We start from the raw sequence: 18748 nt of genomic DNA, 5'->3' as shown, positions 1-18748 counted from the left end.
AGCAGGCTATCCAAAATCATAGTCAATTTTTACTAGAAAGGCAATCTTGCTGTTTATGAGAAATGGCTGTTCCCACTAGGGAAACCTACTTGGAACACTAAATTACATGTAGTAGGCTCCATGAGTTTATGGCATCTCAATTATGAATGGCCTTGCTAATGAAAATAGGAGGACATAGTGTTCTAAGTAGAGGAAGCATGGAGAAGAAAAATCATATGCTATGCATGTGCAGAAAGTGACCATCAGTTTTGTATGGCTAACATAGAAAAGATTAACTTGGGATCCATAAACAAGGGCATGGAGGCAAGATGGTGTCTGTGGTGTGTGATGAGACTGCACACTTTCATCAGATTTTTAAAAGGGTCCATGATTTGGTTGGGGTGGGGGGTAGAGGGAATGAGTTAAGAACAATTGTGAGCCAAATACATGATAGGGAGGGGTAGGGGGCAAGGGATGGATTCCTCAGGGTCCAAGAGACCAGACTAGGATTCATGGTGGATTCCTTCCTTTGCAGAATGGAAATCTTTGGAAGGTCTGAAGAAGGAAGTTTAAAAAGGACGACTGGTTGAAATGTGGAATGAAAGTAAAATGTAGGCAACAGTCCAAAGCATCTGGGGAATCAAACAAGGGCAGGGGGAATGGAGAGAAGGGAACTAAATAAATGGTGAGGCAATAAATCCAGCAGGCTGAATGTTCATATTTGCTTGTATATACATAAAACGTCACTGGAGGAGTCTCAATTAACTGGTAACACTGCTTGCCACGGGATAGGAAGAGCAAGTAATTAGGGAAAGAGGATGAGAAGGAATCCTTTTGTCTTTTGAATCACATGAAGATACTGCCTACTCTAAAAATAATTTCTCTTTAAAAAGACATGGAGGTTATCAGAATGCCCTCATGTTATAGAACTGCCTTTTTGTAAAAATTTGCCCACATCTGCCTCCAAGCTCCCTCCAATGTTTCAAATTGCACTTTGAATTCAGGTTATTTTTACACCAAAGGCTCCTCGATTGCACCCATGAATGACCCTTGAGAAAGGCACTCTCTCTGTTGACCTGGGTGGTAAATATATCAAATTGAACTTGCCATCATATAGATGTAAATAGCTATTTACCTGGTTAAATTCAAGCAACTCAGCAGGTAGTTATGAAAACACCATAATGAAGAAAGTCTGGTTGATCAACTTACGGGGCTCAATCTTCTAAATTTTATGGTAAATAAGAGAGGCTCAAAGAATAATCTATATCTTATGTATTAAAACAAAGATGAACAAAATAAATTACTGATGTGTAAGAGGTCAGATGTGAGATCTGGTGTTGTAAGTGTTAAGCTAGTTTAGGCTACCAGCCCTTTGAAGATGACTTGTTTTTATTATATGGAATGAATTGATTTAAGTTGAGTGGTGTTACCAATTTTAAATAAGTAATAAGTGGTCAAAGTTTAATAGTTAAAAATAAGTGCAATTCAGTTTTGCAAAACCATGTAACATTGTTTTCCATTTGGCTATGTAAGCTCAAATAAACTAAACTTGCAATTCTTGTTCAAAACATATTTAATGGTACCAGTGTTAATCAAAAACATGTGTCCAGAGATCGATTTTGCACGTTTTCATTTATAGGTTTTATGTTGTATATTATGCCTTACTGAACAAAGGATGTGACTCAGCTTAAAATATTAAATTCAATAAAGTGGGAAAATATAATTAGATAAAAATTAGAATCAAGAAAAACAAGGTAGAACAGAAACTCAAGATCAAATGGAAAGTTAGAACATCAATATTAGGTCATGGGTTTTATAGGGTTATTAAAATTGAGTTGGAAATTTGACTCTGTTTTTCCTAGTTGTCAAATCAGAAAGGGAAATATAATCAATTATCTGAGTCTAGTTTTGCATGATGAAAAAAAGACACACAATAATTGTTTAGGGGAAGTAAAGTTTTCTTTGGTATTTAGAACTGAATGGAATTTCTTGCATGGGTCTTCAAACAGGAACTGTAGAAGGGAACATGGTCTTTTAATAATATCTCTTAAGTAATGTATCAGTAAGTTTCCTGTGACTGTCATTATTAATAGAATCCCTCAGTGTAAGCACAACTCAGGGAGATGGATGAATGGATATGAAACAACATAACCAAAGTACATAGTTCTGATGATCTGGCTGGACTCCTGGTCTAACACCTAGAATTGGAGGGGAATGGGTGAATGTCATGGCCTTTGTTCTGCCAACCCTTTGTAAATATCATTTTCCTCAATTAAGCTTCTGATCAACTTTATAAGCAGACAAATCATATTTTCTGGCATGTGCAGAAACAAAGGCATTCTATACCCTTGTTGAGGGGAAATTAGTACACAAGAAATTTTCTTCAATTTGAAATTTTCTTCAATTTGAAATTCAAGATTATACAAATTTCTTTTCTATGTATTTTCCACAATCATAACAATTTTGGTTCTAAAAGCTGTGAACTGAGTGGATCCTACTGGGATATAAACAGCAACAAAAATTATGGGCTGGAATAAAGAAAGGACAGTAAATAACACTTAGCAAGGAAGAAAAAGAGGTTTCAGCTACAGAACTTGGGGAAGATATATAAAGATAAGATAGAGTAAATTCAGGTCTTGGACTTGCATTCCAGTGGTGCATGTGGAGGCGGGCTGCTGGGGGCTCACCAGACAGAATCCAGGTAGTGAGTCACCCAATCACAGACACACTGAACATTTGCAAGCAGGACACACACACAAAAATGCCTCTCTCATTTTGAGATCAGAAAGATTAGAAAGCTGCTCTGATTTGCTCAATTTCAAGGCCAAGAGCACCAGCACAGCCTAAGTGCTCAACTTCTACTTGTCAAATGAACAAATAAGTATTTATGACCTATAGCAAAGTAAAAAGTTTACTATAACCATAGGAGAAAGCTCTTTTGAGAAGTTTAAAGCAATCAAGGAAGAACAAAGTAAATTACGTGCTCAATATCCCTTATAACAAATTTAAAATGTATAAAATGTAATTATCTTTATTTCATGGGGAAACTTTAGTTTTACTAAATCCCAACATATTTTTCATAAACTGCCCCTCTTTTTGCTCTCCCCATCATATTACCTTTTACATGGAAGTGTTATTTCCTCACCATCTAGGAAGTATCCAAGTAGGCTGGAGAAGCAATAGAGAAACTAAGGCTTACTACAGTTTTGTGAAAGTAAGTCTTTGGGGGTAATACATACTCAGCATGGTGAAGAGGTATTTAAATGACAAAAAAGGAATGAAAGAAAGGAGAGAAAGAAAATAAATGAGTGGATGACTCTCGGGTAATTTTGTTAAGCAAAATTATGATTGAAGAGAGATTAATACTGACTCCAACAACTTACATAACAGAAAAATAAAAAATCTGAACAGGAAATATCATAGTGTAAAAATAAAGCAAATGAAATGTGATGCAGTTAACCTTGATATTTTCAAGATACCATAAAATGTAAAAGCAGAAAGGCACTGAGTCTTCCAAACCACTGATTATACCACCACCCTGTCAAATTTGGAAATTGATATTTATATATTGAGGAAAACCCATACAGTTGAAAATGCGTATTATACCATATATTTTGAATCTTGAACACTTAATGTTTTATTTTTTCCTTTACCTATAATAAAATACACTAATTAGATGAACCACAACTCAACTCTAAAATGAGTTAATATGTCACATATTAACCAAATCATTGTTACCTCTGGAGTAACTTGGAATTTTCTTTTAAACATGAATAGCACTTTTTAAAATTAAGTTTAATTGAAATGAATTTATTAACAATGAGATTGGAAAATCTGTAAGCTCAGACATGAAATGAATTTATACAGGAGTTGGGGACAATTACTTCATTTAATAACAAAATAGAGAAGGATATAGTATATATGGCATATATGGTCCTAAAAAATGTCAAAATTCAAATTTAGATGTTAAGATAACAGTATTTGACTACACAAAGAAGCAATTTTTAATATCCAATTAAATGTCAATAGCCACAGGACAAATACATTTTAATCCTGTATTGTCTTTAGATGAAGCGTGGAACACAGTTCATTCAACAAACAAGTAATGACAGTCCATTATGCATCAGAGGCAGGGGATTGCAGATTGAACAAGGCGAAGAATGTCCTCACAGAGCTTACACCAGTTTATTTTCCAAAACTCTAAACCTTAACAGGTTGATATAGAACTGGAGCTTACAATAATCCACTTTCCAGAACTTTAAACCTTATTGCTTAATATAAAAAAAATTTTAAATGATAGCCTGTGAATAATCTTGCCAAAAACTCTGATGTTTGAACTTTACACTTGGACAAGAAATAACTCATAACCAGTTTCTCAGAAATACAAACTGTTAACACCTAGTTGGAAGCTAAAATATGCCCAAAGCTGCCTCTGCTGGCCAATTTGGTGCATCCTTCCAGCAGATATCAACTCCGACACCTGTATCAAACTTGCCACTGTTAACACATCTCTTCACGTAAACTGGAGGCTTCCAAGTAGCCTCATCTATCTCCGGACTAATAAGACTTCTAGAAGGACCCTAGAAGTGACCCCAAAATGTTGACTCTAAGGGTTTGGGCCATCAATTTTAAATACCAGTCAGCCAGCCAGCTCTTAAATACACAAATCCACAGCGACTTTTTATATGCCGCTAAAATAACGCTTTTCGTGGCTACACGTTTGGCTAAAACAGGAAGAACGCATCTGCTTGTCCAGTCGAAAAACACCGTGGCGTATTTATACCTGAGCTGCTGAAAATCCAACGGTGCCCCCCCCCCCCCAAAAAACACACACACGAGCCAAAGGCCAACTGGTCCTCCCCACCCCCGCCCGCAGCGCTCGCCCCGCCGGGTCCAGAGGTGGGGTAGGGAAGGGTGAAGCTCTCCTTCGCCACCCGTCGCCAGGAGAGGCTGTCAGGTGAACAGGGGGCTGGCGCCCAGCGCCATTAGCACACCTCTGCGCCCCACCAAACCCCGGCGGGAGGCGAGTTTGGCGGGGCCTGGCCCCTGCCCCCTGCCCCTCCCCAGCGGCAGCATCAGCCGCAGCGCGCGCGGGGGCTGGTCCCCGCCTCACCCACCTACCTACAGGGCGGGGGCGCCGGCTCCTTGGGTCCGCGAGAAGGGGATCGCGCGCACGCATTTCTGGGAACTGTGGCCTCTGCTGCCCGGGGCGGGGCAGCGCATCCTCTGGGGTGGGCGGAAGGAGGGGTCGGGAGAGGACCGGGCGCCGAGGAGGAGCAGCGGCAGGAGGAGGAGCGCCGAGGCGCGCGGCCCCGGGGATCCGCGTCGGGAGCTAGTGGACGCAGCCGCAGCCGGGACTCCTCAGGCCTCTCCCCAAGCTCGGCGCTTTGCCAGCCCTGCAGCTGCGTTCGCTGTCAGTGCATCGACCGCGGCAGATCACTGGCCGGCCGGAGGCGGGGAGCTGCGGGTGGCGCGACGCAGGGCAGGCGCCCGCCTCCAGCTCTGCCCGACGCTCGGCGCCCCTCAGCCGCGGCGGGAGCCGGGGAGCTCGGCGGCCCTGCTTTGCGGCTTGGGCTGCAACCGCGGCATTCTCGCCGCCCGAGCGACCTCCGAGCTGGCAGGCTGGGCACCCTGCCACCCCCGGCTGCTGCAGCCTCCGCTGTTCCAGCACAGCCGCAACCCGGGCGCGGCGACTCCGCCCCGGAGAGAGCGCGCGCGCGCGGCCTCCGAAGGCCTCGGCCCATTGTGACGCCTCCCACGAGCGAGCGCGTTGCCACCCCGGCGGCCGGACGCCAGGCGGTAGAACCTGCAAGGGTGTTCTTACCTCGCCTGGGGCGTCTCGCTCCCCTACGGCTGGCCGTCCGTGGTCACCACCGTAAGTGGGAAGTAGGGCTTTGCGAGCAGAGCTGGAGTTACAGAGTGTCTCTCCGAGCTCTAAGGCCTCAAGTTCCCTTCCAGCTCAGGGACCACTGGCCACAGTAAATTCATCGTTCAGTCCTTTCCGGCGTTGCGTTTCGCAAAGTGGCCCACCATCTCCTCCCACTCCTGCTCCCGTCCCGGACTCGGCATCCAGGATGCTGCCAAGCTGCAATCATTACAACAATAGGGACGTAGCCATTGGGCCCTGCAGGCCGTCCTTTGGCAGAGACCCGAGAGAGCCGAGGTTGGGAGGATTTGCATCAGCAGTAGGGCAGTGCCTGGGAGCTTCCCGTCCCTACTTGGGAGCTCCCCGTCCCTACTTGGAGCTGTTGCCTCTACGGTCCCATGATCAGCACTGCAAGATGACTCGGAGGTTTTGGCCGTGAGGTTTTCCCTAACAGAAAACCCCAAGGCAGAGCCTGCAGCTGGTCTGATAGATAACACTGGTGTGTCAGAGACCATCCACACTGGCACACTAGATAGTGGCCTTCCTTGGGCTGCTGATGCTGTCACAGCCTCTCATGAAGGTAGAGCAAAGAATTTTAGCGGTGGTGGCTTTGGTATTTCAGTTTAAGTGGTCACTGTCTTGCAAAATAACGGAGTAATTGCCCAATTCTGTGCTGAGCTTGTATCAAGTTGGGCCTCAGATTGACATCTTTTCGGTTTGAATGAAGAATTGAGTATTTTTCTTTTTTCATTAGGCATTGTGTTGTTCGCAAAATACAGTCAAGGGGAAATTAGGCTCCTAAAATATTAAGAGCTGATTTCGTTTGGGTTCATGGCTTGGGATCTCCAGAGCAACTGAGCCACTCTCACACTTCTTTGATGAGTGCTTTCATGATTTTGAAGTCTCAGGCTAATTGATTAAAAACAGGCAAAGAGAAGACATGTTCCATAACAGTACAAACTGTGATAAAACCGCTAAGACTTTTTGAGATAAGTTCTTTTAAGCAAAGTGGAGGTCCTGTGTGGAACAGGGTAGGCTCTGCACTGGGTAGGGGTCAGGAAACACAAGCACATGACTTGGCCATTTCCAGGCACTCTGACTGATCTAGACCCCCAGTTTATTTTCAAAAGCTACCTATATTTTTCATGATATTTTGCCCAAATTCAGAATAACTCGATTATAGGAATGTATTTGTGTAAGTGATAGAATGAAGTCACTTAATGAGGATTTGGCAGTTGCTCACCTAAACAAAATTAATGAAGAGGTCTGCCTTAGAATGTAGTTTCTGCAGAAAATATGCTTTGAGTTGCAATTCTTGAGGGTTTCTGCCTTTTTGCCACCAGAAGTCCCCTTTTGTTTTTCTGTGAACCCCATGTTTTGTCAAGAAGCAAATTAGTGATTTTTTAAATTAAAGATATAACAGTATATCTTAAAAGTAGTAGCCATTGGTTACAAAATGTTTGCAACCTTTCAAAAACATTGCATGAAATTTAAGGATCCCCAGCTATTTTCATGAACTCCTCTAGGACTGCATGCTGTATTATATGCTTATTAAAACATCTTATTACAGTGAAAATCCCAATATAATAAAGATTTCTGCTCCCAGCTTAGAGGAGGAGAAAATCCCCCCTTAAACATTCTTCATTCATTCTCATTAACTCAGCATTTATTGATTTGACCACGCCTTGTCTTTATGAAGAAATCAGAGGAAATAAAACCATTTCCTTATCCTCTAGGTCTGTGCTGTCCAGTACAGCACACACAAGCCACGTGTGACCATTTAAATTTAAACCAAATTAAAAATGGTTTTTCATTCCACTACCACATTTCAAGTGCTGAAGAGCCACATGTGGTTAGTAACTACTCTTTTGGACAGTGAAGAATATAACATTGTCATTACTGCAGAAAATTCTTCTGGACAATGCTGCTCTTGGGAGATAATATGTAATAAATAAAATAATTTGGGAAATCTTAATGCACTATAGATCAAACCTCATTAGAATGTGTACTTCTTAAGACTATGGTAAATTTTAAGAATTCAGACTGCAGCTTCACCATATGCTGACTTTAGGTAAATTACTTAACCTCTGTTGCTTTGTCTGTGAAAGGGGATGATAACAGTACCAACTTTACAGCATGGATAAAGGAATTAAATGAGATAATCCATAAATGATGCTTAGGCTGAAGTCTAGCATGCGACTTTCAAGAAAAGTTAGCTATTACTGTAATAATACACATTATTGTAATAAAGGTTTTTTTAAAATTTCATCCCTAGCCTCCTCACTGTAACTGGCTAATAGATGGTGCTTGGTGAATAAAAAAATTATAATGCTCCACTGACTTTGTGCATATGGGGGCCTCTGTTATGAAAACTGACCTTTCTATCTCTGTTGAATGGTTAAGGCTCTTACAGGGCAATTTACTGTCATCTCACTTTTTCTGGGATAAAGAACCCTGTATGAGGAAGCTTTGGGGTACATATAAAGAAACAGAGACCCCTTCAGCCCTTGAAGGAAGAAAAGAGGGTCCTGCATTTGCCCTCCTACTTCTTGCTCCAGAGGACAAGGATTGGACCAGTGGAAGGCAACTGGATCCCTGAGTTTCAGGCATCAGGTGTTCTTGCAAGCAGGCTCCTGGAAGGCTTGGGGAGAAATTCCATGGCTCTGAGAAATGTCACCAAACAATAGAAACTGTTACTGCAAATTTGTTCACTATTTTTCTTACATGTCTACTGAAAGATAATATGTAATGAAAATATGGCCAGTAGTATGTCTGTTTTTAAACACAACATTGGTAATCTCTCATGGAACTGGAATTCCAGGAACACTGGCAAATACTGTTGTAACACTTGGCCAAAATGAAAGGCTCCCTGCGTAACAATGAGCTCACAACCACACAAAGGATTGAATCTTCTTAGCAATTTTTCTCCGTAAAGTGTTGGAAAGGAGATTTATGATTGGGGGATGAGTTTAGTTTACTAGCACCAAGAAAGCTCACTCTAGTGGCTAAACCTATCCTTTTTCTAGCACAAGGAAAAACACCTTTCACACACCTGACTTAGGCTGATTTGAGACATAAAAGTTCCACAGGAGGCAAATAATGATGACATCTGTGGAGCTCTGTAGGTAGCCATCCCGTACCTAGAGAGGCAGAATAGAGTTCACTATCTAATAGTGTTGAAGTCAGGGACTCATTTTCATAACTGGGGTCTTTGGTTCAGCATGTCATACATTCAATCTTGGGTTTGAGAAGAATGTAAATAGGTCCTTTTATGAATGGGCCTAGGTTCAGTGCTTCTCTCTGCTCGTTATAAAGTCTAAAGAGGAGGTAGAAATCTCCTTGTTATCTGAAAGGAGGAGCCTGCCAGAGTGCATTAAGAAAGAAATAGTAACATAGATAAAAACAGATTGTTGTTTGGGTGCTGTGAACATGTAGAACTTCCGACTGATAATTTAGCTTACGCTCAATAATTTTGCCTTTTTCTATTATTCACAGTTAATTCTATTCCTGGACAGTTTCTGCTGTCTTATTTTTGCTAAAAATAGTCTGTTCAATAGCTTTAGAATTCATTACATATTTTTTGAAAAACTTTTGAAATACATTTTCTGAAAAACTTATTCAAATAAGTGGGTACTGAGACACTGGTGCTAAGATATAATTTAAATGAATCCCTAAATTTAAAGTGACATTAAGTGGTGGGTATTGTTTGGGTTTATTAGGTGAAAGAAATTTACAGTGAGCTAAAAAGTGAGTTTTTCAAAGGAAATAATCATGTATTCACAAAAAGTTGCAAAAAAATGTACAGGTAAGTCCTGGGTTTCCTCCCATCCCTGTCACCCAGTTTTTCCCCCAATGGTATCATCTTGCATAAGTAAAGTATAATATCAAAACCAGAAAATTGATATTGGTATGATCTTTAGAGGTTATTCACATTTCACCAGTTTTACATATACTTGTGTCTGTGTATCTTTTATGCAATTTTATCATCTGTATAAATTCTTCTGCCCCCCACCACAATTAGATACAGGACTGTTCTGTCACTGCAAAGCTCCCACAACCTGCCCCTTTATAGTCACATCCATCCTACTCTCACCAAATCTCTATTTCCTGTCATTACTAATCTGTTCACATCTTTATAATTTAAAAATACTATGTAAATGGAATCACACAATATGTAACTTTTTGGATTGGCTTTTTTCTCTTCACTCAGCATAATTCCCTTGGGATCCATCCAAGTTGTTCTGTGTATCAATAGTTTGTTCCTTTTTTGAAATTTATTCCATAGGGAGGTACCACAGTTTAACCATTCACCCATTTTAAGGATATTTCGGTTGTTTCTGTTTGGGACTAAATAAGGCTGCTATAAACATTTGTGTATATATTTTGTGTGAATATAAATTTTCATTTCTCTGGGTTAAGTGCCCAAGAGTACAATTGATGGGTCATATGGTAAGAGCACTTTTAGTTTTATAAGAAACTACAAAACTATTTTCCAGAGTGGCTGTATCTTTTTACATTCCCATCAGCAAAGTATGTCATGAATGATGTATTTTTAATCCATTAAATAAACATTAAAGTATAGTCATGCATTTCTTCTACTATCAGCTATTCTACTATACTGTAATTACTTACTTACTTGAACCCTATTAGACTAAGCTTCAAGGTTACGGATCCTGTTTTATTCACCTTGTATCTTTGGTACCTAACTTAACGCCTGACATGCTAGTCAGTAAATATTTGTTCAGCGAATAAAACTAATTAATGAACAGAAGGAGAGTAGCTGAGTCAGGCTGAAATCAAATTGAAAAATCAAATTGTCAACAAATTAGAACTATTACTGAATTTGAATGGTATTCTGTGATTTTTTTTCTAGTATATAACAACATTTTCAAATCAGAAATTGGCACTCTGTAAGGTGAGTCAATTGTGGGAAACCGATAAAAACTAAGTGCTAAATTATGTTGTGCCAAGGTTATGTGTTGTAGTACTTTGATAACAGCAAAATGTTGGAATAGTCTAAATGACCAATGATATAAAAGTGCTTTTATAAAATATCTCTACAATAGAATGCCAGGCAATTATGAAAAATAATGAGAAAACTCCTTATGTAAAGAGTGGACATTCTTCCAAAAATATTAATTTAAAAAAAATCACAGAAGAGTACGCAAAATATGCCCCTCTTTGTGTAAAAATTTATTTTTAAAAATTAATTTAAAAAGAAAAGACATATGCATAAAGATGTTAATTCTCCCTAAATCAATTTATAAAGCGCAGGGTGTGCCTGGAGCATCTTGTGCCAGAAAGTAAAGTACTGCTTAAAAATTTATAGGGACTTGTGAAAAGACTACAGGAATCATCTTAGAGGGACCTCTTCTGGCCAAATTTGGGACAATTCTGCATTCAATGAATAATGACAGTAATAGATTGTAGCACGCTGAATAAAATCCCAAAAACAAACAAAAGAATGTAAGTCCAAACTGATATTTAAAAATTATATGGAGAATAAAAAGAGGGAGGAGAGGAAGGAAACCTCTTTACATGACAATAATAAAATTAAAATATCACCATTTTGCAATCACCATAGTAATAACTGCTTCAGGCAAGGATCATCAGTGGATGCTGAAATCATGGGGTGAAAGTTTGCTAAGGAACAGAAGATTCATACATTCTTGAAATATTACTTCCTTGAGTGGTATTAGCTTTTTTTGATACTTGTTTATCACAAGTGTAAAATAACAAAATATGGTTGACACCTTCCCCAAACAATCAAACTTATTAGTTTCCTATTGCTGCTATAAAAATTACCAGAAACTTAGTGACCTAAAACAACACATAGTTACTGTCTTACAGTTCTGTCGTCCAGAAATCTGACATGGGTCTCAGGGGGCTAAAATCGAGGGGTTGGCCGGGTTGTTTTCCTTCTGGAGGCGCTAGGGGACAATCAGTTTCCTTAATTTTTTCAGCTTTGAGAGGCATTTGCATTCCTTGGTTCAGGATCCCCTTCTTCCATCTTCAAAGCCAGCAATGACAGGTTAGGTTTCTTCAGATCACATCATGAGGACACTAATTGTCCTGCCTCTCTTTTTCATGTATGAGGACCCTTGTGATGATTTGGGGCCCACACTGATAACCCCAGATAATCTCAGTCTCAAAATCCTTAATTTAATCACATCTGCAAAGTTACCATTGCCATGTGAAATAACATATTCTCATGTTCTGGAGATTAGACAGGGAACATCTCCACGCGGGCCATTTTTCTGCCTGCAACATTCACCAGTGGAGATAATGCAAAATACATCAGCATTATGTACATTCTAATGTAATGCCCTGAAAAGGAAACATCACTTAAGGTGAGTTTCCTGTCCAATGAAAAATTTACCTAAATTGAGAGACTTTCTGAAAGAACAGTCCCCCACTATTCAAACAGGTCAATGTTGAAAAAGAAAAAAAAGATTGGGCAGCTATTTCAGATTACAGGAAGGAGACTACAGAAACATAAGTAAATGTGATGTATAATCCTTAAGTGGATCCTGGATAAAAGAAAAAGGATAAAAAGTGTTATTTGGACAACTGGAAAATTTGACTATTAACTACATAATAAATAATATTGTATTAAATTTAAATTTCTAAGTGTGATAATTGTATTGCTTGTTCTTAGGAAATATATAATAAAGTATTTTGAAGTTAAGTACCATTATATGTGCAACTAACCTCAAATGGTTCAGAATAATAGATCAAGCGAAACTAAATATGGCCTAATATTAATAACTGGTAAATCTAGATCAGAAGTGTAAAATAGAAATATAGTGCAAGCCACATATATAATTTTAAATATTCTAGTAGCTACATTAAAAAAGTAAAAAGTAAAAAGAAAGTGAAATTAATTTTAATAATATTTTAATCCAATATATTCAATTATCATTTAAAAATGTAATCAGCATAAAAATTGAGATATTTTACATTCTTTTTTTTCACACTAAGGCTTAAAAATCCAGTATGATTTCACCACTTATAGAACATCTAAATTCTCACTAGCCACATTTCAATGCACAATAGACACATGTTGTAGATGCTACTAAATCCAACAGCACAGATCTAGATGAAGGGTATATGTTGTGTTCATTTTCCTATACTTCCAACTTTCTGTAGGTTTGGAAAGTGTCAAGATAAAAATTTGGGGGAAAAATAGATATTACTTTGTATATGCATACATATACAAAGGAGGGTACAGAAGAACAACACCAGTGCCTCTGGCAAGAAGAGATGAGTGATCAGAGGATAAGAGAGGGATGGCGGTTTTCACTGTATGTTTTGTATTTTTTGTACAATATTGTGTTTAAACCTGTTAAAACTTAAAATAATTTTAAAATTTATATCTGCTTTATCTTCTTATTCAAAACCATACACTCCAACGCTAAGCCCTAGTAACCCCCAATCGAGAAGTAAGAGCTCCACCTACTGAACTCCATTTCCTAAAAATTCCTTGATATAGGGAAAAGGTGTGTATCCTATCTAAAATATAATTAAATTTAGAGATTTCTTCTGGTGATTTTTCCATTTTTATTTATTAGTTTTAATGTCTTTTTAATCTTCCTACTTGCATATGTCTAAACGATTTAGACAAATTCTATCAATAACCTAAAATCCATCTCCGAGTTGCTAAAAACAAACAATACTCAAGCACAGGCTCACATAAATTCTGTGATGATGGATGACCGCTGTAATTCAGAGTGGCATCGGACGTTGTAAGCAAATTCATTACAAATTTATATTTGTTTTACTTAAGCCTCCTTCCATCTTGCTGCTGAGAGGGGTCTCTTGGGTTACATTTGTTCAACCAGTTGGTACTTCCAAAGCTGAGTTACATCCTGTTGCCTCCTGCTCGTATTTCATGAGGCTTTTTGAGTTCAGGCTGGGCTGTAATGTTTCTTGATTCCTTTGATAATTGCATCATTTCCTGGCCGTGTCTCCTACAGAATGGGAAGAGGTGAAGCAATTGCCTGGATAATAACCCTGAACAATATGAAGATAATGTAAACACGGTGGGTTTGAATTCGGGTGCAGATGCCCTGGTTCTTTACATCTCCCACAGCTCTCAGCTTCATTGGCCTGATCCCCAAATAAGTAATCATCATGATAGATTGAACGATCGATGATAGATAGATAGATAGATAGATAGATAGATAGATAGATAGATAGATAGATAGATAAATAGTCGCGTCCTGCAAAGTCACAAGGTCCTTCCTCACTCTCATTTACAGAGCAAGTGCTCGATGCCGAGGACGTTTCACTCAGCTCTGCAAAGTGAAATGCTCTCGGCCAGTGGCAATGTGTCGTTACATTTACTAAAATGTTTAGTTGGATTTAACATCTGCCTGAGAGGAAAAGAGAAATAGCAGTTAGATTTAGAAAGAGCACCTACATGATTCAGAAAGTAAAGCAAACTACAAGGTTCTGATCAGTACTTTAACATTCGTATAGGTCTAGACATTTGCATGGCAAGTAATTATTCCAGCATGACTCTCGGAAGAGGATTGGAGTTAGAGAGTCCAGCTTTTTTCCTTAAGAATCTCTGCGGAGCTTGGTTGGAAGATACGAGAATTTGCCTTAATTTAGAACAGTTTGAAGCCAAGAACAGGAGCAATGGGTGGAGCCTAGAGGTAACAATCTTATTTTCTATTGGCCAGGTTTATATAGCCTGTTTTAAGGAAACAAATAGAACTCAAGAAGACATATCCTTAACCTCCCTGGTGGTCTAGTGGTTAGGATTCGGCGCTCTCACCGCCGCGGCCCGGGTTCGATTCCCGGTCAGGGAACAAGCTTTTTTTCTTTTATGGCTGTTGCCTTTTTTTTGCATCATAAAAATCCAGTTAATTTTAAGATGTTACTTCATCCAAGATTTAAAACATGCCATACCTACTTACAGATATTATTTACAATCAAATAAACAACACAAACATCCCAGATTGTATTCTTAAATAAATACATTTGTCCAAAAACTTAAGCCACTTCAAAGTTGCACTTCCCAGCTTTTTAAGATATTTTCGATGTGTAGACAAGCATTAATTTCTTAAAGGCTGTTTACTCTTGAACTGTGTTTAACTAACAAAAGGAGGAAAATAACTATAGAAGGGATTATACCTACTTTGTATCATTCTTAGAACCAAGTTCTATATATTCACATTATGTACTTTGTAGATTGTGTATACTGGGACTGTTCTTATCCTGTTCTCCTTTTTCAATCTAAGATCTCTTTTGAAATATGTTGTTGGTTAATTACCAAGTAACCGACTGATTATGTTATCTCTTAAGAGTCCAATTTTAATTATTCTATGAGTTATGTTTTTTTATCTAAGAGATTCACACAAATATGGCAAATTTATTGCATCAAGCATGTCAATTCCCAGTAGGTAAACCATATAGGCATCTCAAAATATGAAGTTAAGTATCATTAGGAAATCTTACAGTCAGGGCAAAGTAGGACTGTGGAGAAAGAAAATATGGAAATGCTGGAGTCAAAGAGAAAAGAAATAGTGCTATATAGACATTAATTTTTTTTTAATCCTGAAATTTCAAAAACATCCTAACCTTTAACATTTTTTGAACTGTGGGGTTTTTGACCATTTCATTTTAAATCTGAAATTTCACAATAGCATAGAAATGGACTGAAAACTTGCTTATAACTAAAATGGCTTTGTTGTACTTTCCTTCTGGCTGTGCTAAGAGTGGTCTGGAGGGGGAAAATGATGAGTATGTATTAGTGGTCCAGAAGGGCTGAGGAAAGAAGATGTGACCCTAGGATTTAAGGAATCTTTCATTGAGGAATTAAGACAGAAATATATTCAATATTGTTATTGCCATTAACAAAAAATAGGCATTTACTATTTGCTATGTGGTGGGCACTTCAAAGTAAAGGAAAGGAAAATCTGTAAAAAAAAAAAAAAATGTGGTAAGGCAAGTTAGAGGAAGTGGGCATGAGAATGAAAACAGAACTTGAAATCTGCTTCCCAAGCTAAGTTAAAGGCTAGTAGGATCTGGAAAGCCTGAGTAGAGAGAATGGGCTTTTCATCTATGGGGATATAGGAGGACCAAGGCCTGGTGTCTGCAACAAGGATGACTCCATTAGGTTGATAGAAGGGGACCTGGCCTAGGGAGTAGCAGCATGGGGCCAGGTCAGACAGGTTGGTGCCAGGTTATGGAGGACTGTAAGACAATCTAAGTAGTGACAAACAGAACACAAGAAGCCTTAGTATCTGATATGATAGAGGGTTAAGAATAGGGCAGAATCAGTAATGAGTCCATAATTTGTGTTCTGTCTGGTTAGTAAAGTTGAAGTGGTGTGAAAAGTAATGGGAGGCTGAGGCAAGGAAACAGATTGGGCCCAGAAAGTAAGTTCAGTTGGATTCCCACAGAGGTAGCACAGCCAAATAGTGACTGGAGATACAGGATGGAATTTAGAATTAAAGCTATAGATTTTAGAGCTATTGGCTTAGAAGTTTGAGATGTTTGAAACACTCTCGAAAGGAAAATCTGTAAAAAAAAAAAAAAAAAGGACAGAAGACTAAAGAATAAACCCAAGTGAAAATCTAACAGAACAGAATGGGGAGAGGTACAATAACTAAAAAGGAAACAGCAAAGTAGCAGTGAGAGAAGTTATAAACAGAGAAGAAATTCAAGAAAGAAGTACAGTAAAGAGAATGGGATATTGTAAAAAATGTCAAGGTGAAGATGAAGGTCATTAAGTGAAGGCGAGGGTGAAAAAACGCCTATTGGGTGCAGAGTAGACTGGGGGAAGCCAGACCACAGTAAGCAAGGTGGTCTCTGAGGCCACTGTTATCAACATGATTCAAGGTGCTGAGGGTCTAGACCACTGTGAGAAAGAGACAACAAACTTAAGAGCTAAATAACAAGGAAGGGCAAATAAGGAGAAGAAAAAAAGGTCTTAGGAAAGCAAAAGAGACATTCTTGCTGAGGAGCCAGAGACTGAATTAATGCTGATGGCTAATATCAATTGCATTAGCTTGGGAAAGCAGACTCAGCTTCTTTGGGCCTCTGGATCTTTATCTGTACAACTGAGATGCTAATAGCCTCCACTGCATGCTTCAGTATTGTCACTTATTCATTCATTCATTTTATTTACCAATTTAGAAAACATTTATGACATTCATTCCATATCAGTCACTGTCGTAGGGCCAGGCAAAGAGCAATAAGACTGTCTGTCAGAGCTGAACAGGCATTAAAGGAGAAAATGATTAAAGTTTTGACTCTGGCCTATTAATTTGGTAAGGGTGCTGACTGGGAGAGAGGCAAAGCAGGGAGCCATGTTGCATTTGCATTTGGACTGAAGAAGGATCATCCAAAGGAAGGTGTCCAGTATAGGGGGTGAAATTGTTCACTAATGATGACAGATTTGGAGGAGATACAGTTCTGAGGTAAAAACTGAAGCCTCCAGGGTGAAATGCTCACCAAGAGATTGATTATAGCATTAAAAAGAGCCAAGTTTGCAGTCTTGGCTCTGGCTAGTGGAGGACAAAGGAGAAAAGTCTGAAGGAAGAAAGACAGGACAAAACAGTCTCAAGGAAGTCAGAGAAAGAGTTTGGAGATTGCAGTAGAGTCATTAACAGCATACTGTACATTTCTCTTGTTTAATTTTTTTTTTGAGAGGGCATCTCTCATATTTATTGATCAAATGGTAGTTAACAACAATAAAATTCTGTATAGGGGACTCAATGCACAATCATTAATCAACCCCAAGCCTAATTCTCAACAGTCTCCAATCTTCTGAAGCATAATGAACAAGTTCTTACATGGTGAACAAATTCTTACATAGTGAATAAGTTCTTACATGGTGAACAGTACAAGGGCAGTCATATCACAGAAACTTTCAGTTTTGTCTTCTTTAATTTTTTTAATGGAATTTTAATTTATTTGGTTTCAGTATCATTCTTACTGTGTTTTACTGTTCTATTGTTTTTCTTAATCAAAGCACACTTTTTTAGAATAATACGGTCAGTTAGACACAACAATGTATCACATTACCTACACACAGAGTTGCTGCTTGTAGAGCCAGAATATAGTGCTCCCTTCCGTGCTTATGAAGAACTGGGAAATACTGAAGGACTGTTTTGCAGAAATATACATATGAAGAGGTTCCTTAAAGATAAGGGAGTAGAAAATATTTTCCCTGCACAAAAGAAAGCAAAGGTTAATTGCTGCATAACAAGAATATTTTTCTGGACTTTTCAAATTATTTTATTTTAAATACAAAATTGTCATTCATCCAGGGTTGGGCTAACATATACTAAAACTGTAAGGATGCCTGAGAGTAAGGAAGGGTGGGGAACAAGGAAGGGAAGGACTTCCTCCAACATCTAGTACAGTGCTTGACATACATTGGTTCTGAATGAATGGATTACATAATCAATAAAACCAAGAAGTAGATTGTTAGTGAGACAGGGACCATGGGTGTAGTCAGAGTAGGTTGAGGGCCTCCAGAAAAAGCAAGGCAGGATATTTGCAGTCACAGCAATGCAACTACATGCAAGGAAACCCCCTACTAAAACTCTGTGTTAAACATTCAACTCTAGAGTCATTCTTCAGTGAGATCAGTTAATATTTTCCAGATTAAGAAGAGTAGCACATGTTTATGTTATGCTAATCATTTATAATCATGTGTAAGATTCACTTTAACATGCTAAAAGGCCCAGGCGTATGTGCTGTCTTTCCTCCTTCAGATCTGATGAAGTTTCGATTTTGCAAACTGGGCAAAGTAATTTAGCATGCAGACCCAGCCGTCAACAACACAGTAAAAGGCAAAAAGGATCACCTTAAAGATAAGATTGCATTTTAATACCCAAGAAGTTAAGAAGTTAGAAATTCTTAACTTACTCCTTAGCAAATAAT

At 38.8% G+C, this 18748-nt stretch overlaps 1 protein-coding gene, 1 long non-coding RNA gene and 1 other non-coding gene across 11 annotated transcripts in view; 2 read left to right on the top strand and 1 right to left on the bottom strand.

The window, feature by feature from the left end:
• NCOA7 (nuclear receptor coactivator 7) overlaps positions 1-8110 on the bottom strand; it is a 157090-nt gene extending 148980 nt beyond the window's left edge. For 5 of the 8 annotated variants that reach the window (XM_073219558.1, XM_073219564.1, XM_073219563.1 and 2 more), the window contains exon 1: positions 5101-5630. The gene's annotated coding sequence lies outside the window, so the exon portion shown is untranslated. Of the gene's footprint in view, positions 1-5100; positions 5647-5803 lie in introns of those variants that run through there. The other 3 variants (XM_073219559.1, XM_073219567.1, XM_073219560.1) reach the window with 3 other exon arrangements.
• Positions 8111-10726: 2616 nt separating this feature from the next.
• LOC140845452 (uncharacterized) overlaps positions 10727-18748 on the top strand; it is a 25179-nt gene continuing 17157 nt past the window's right edge. For both annotated transcript variants that reach the window (XR_012124213.1, XR_012124212.1), the window contains exons 1-3: positions 10727-10760; positions 13822-13887; positions 14327-14505. This is a non-coding gene — a long non-coding RNA (uncharacterized lncRNA). The remainder of the gene's footprint in view (positions 10761-13821; positions 13888-14326; positions 14506-18748) is intronic.
• TRNAE-CUC (transfer RNA glutamic acid (anticodon CUC)) lies at positions 14590-14661 on the top strand. Its single transcript has one exon. It is a non-coding gene; the product is annotated as a tRNA-Glu (tRNA).

The sequence above is a fragment of the Manis javanica genome, chromosome 13 (assembly GCF_040802235.1).
Source record: "Manis javanica isolate MJ-LG chromosome 13, MJ_LKY, whole genome shotgun sequence".
Lineage (NCBI taxonomy): Eukaryota > Metazoa > Chordata > Mammalia > Pholidota > Manidae > Manis > Manis javanica.
Note: the sequence above shows the minus strand (reverse complement) of the source record. Positions and strands in the feature narration are given on the sequence as shown.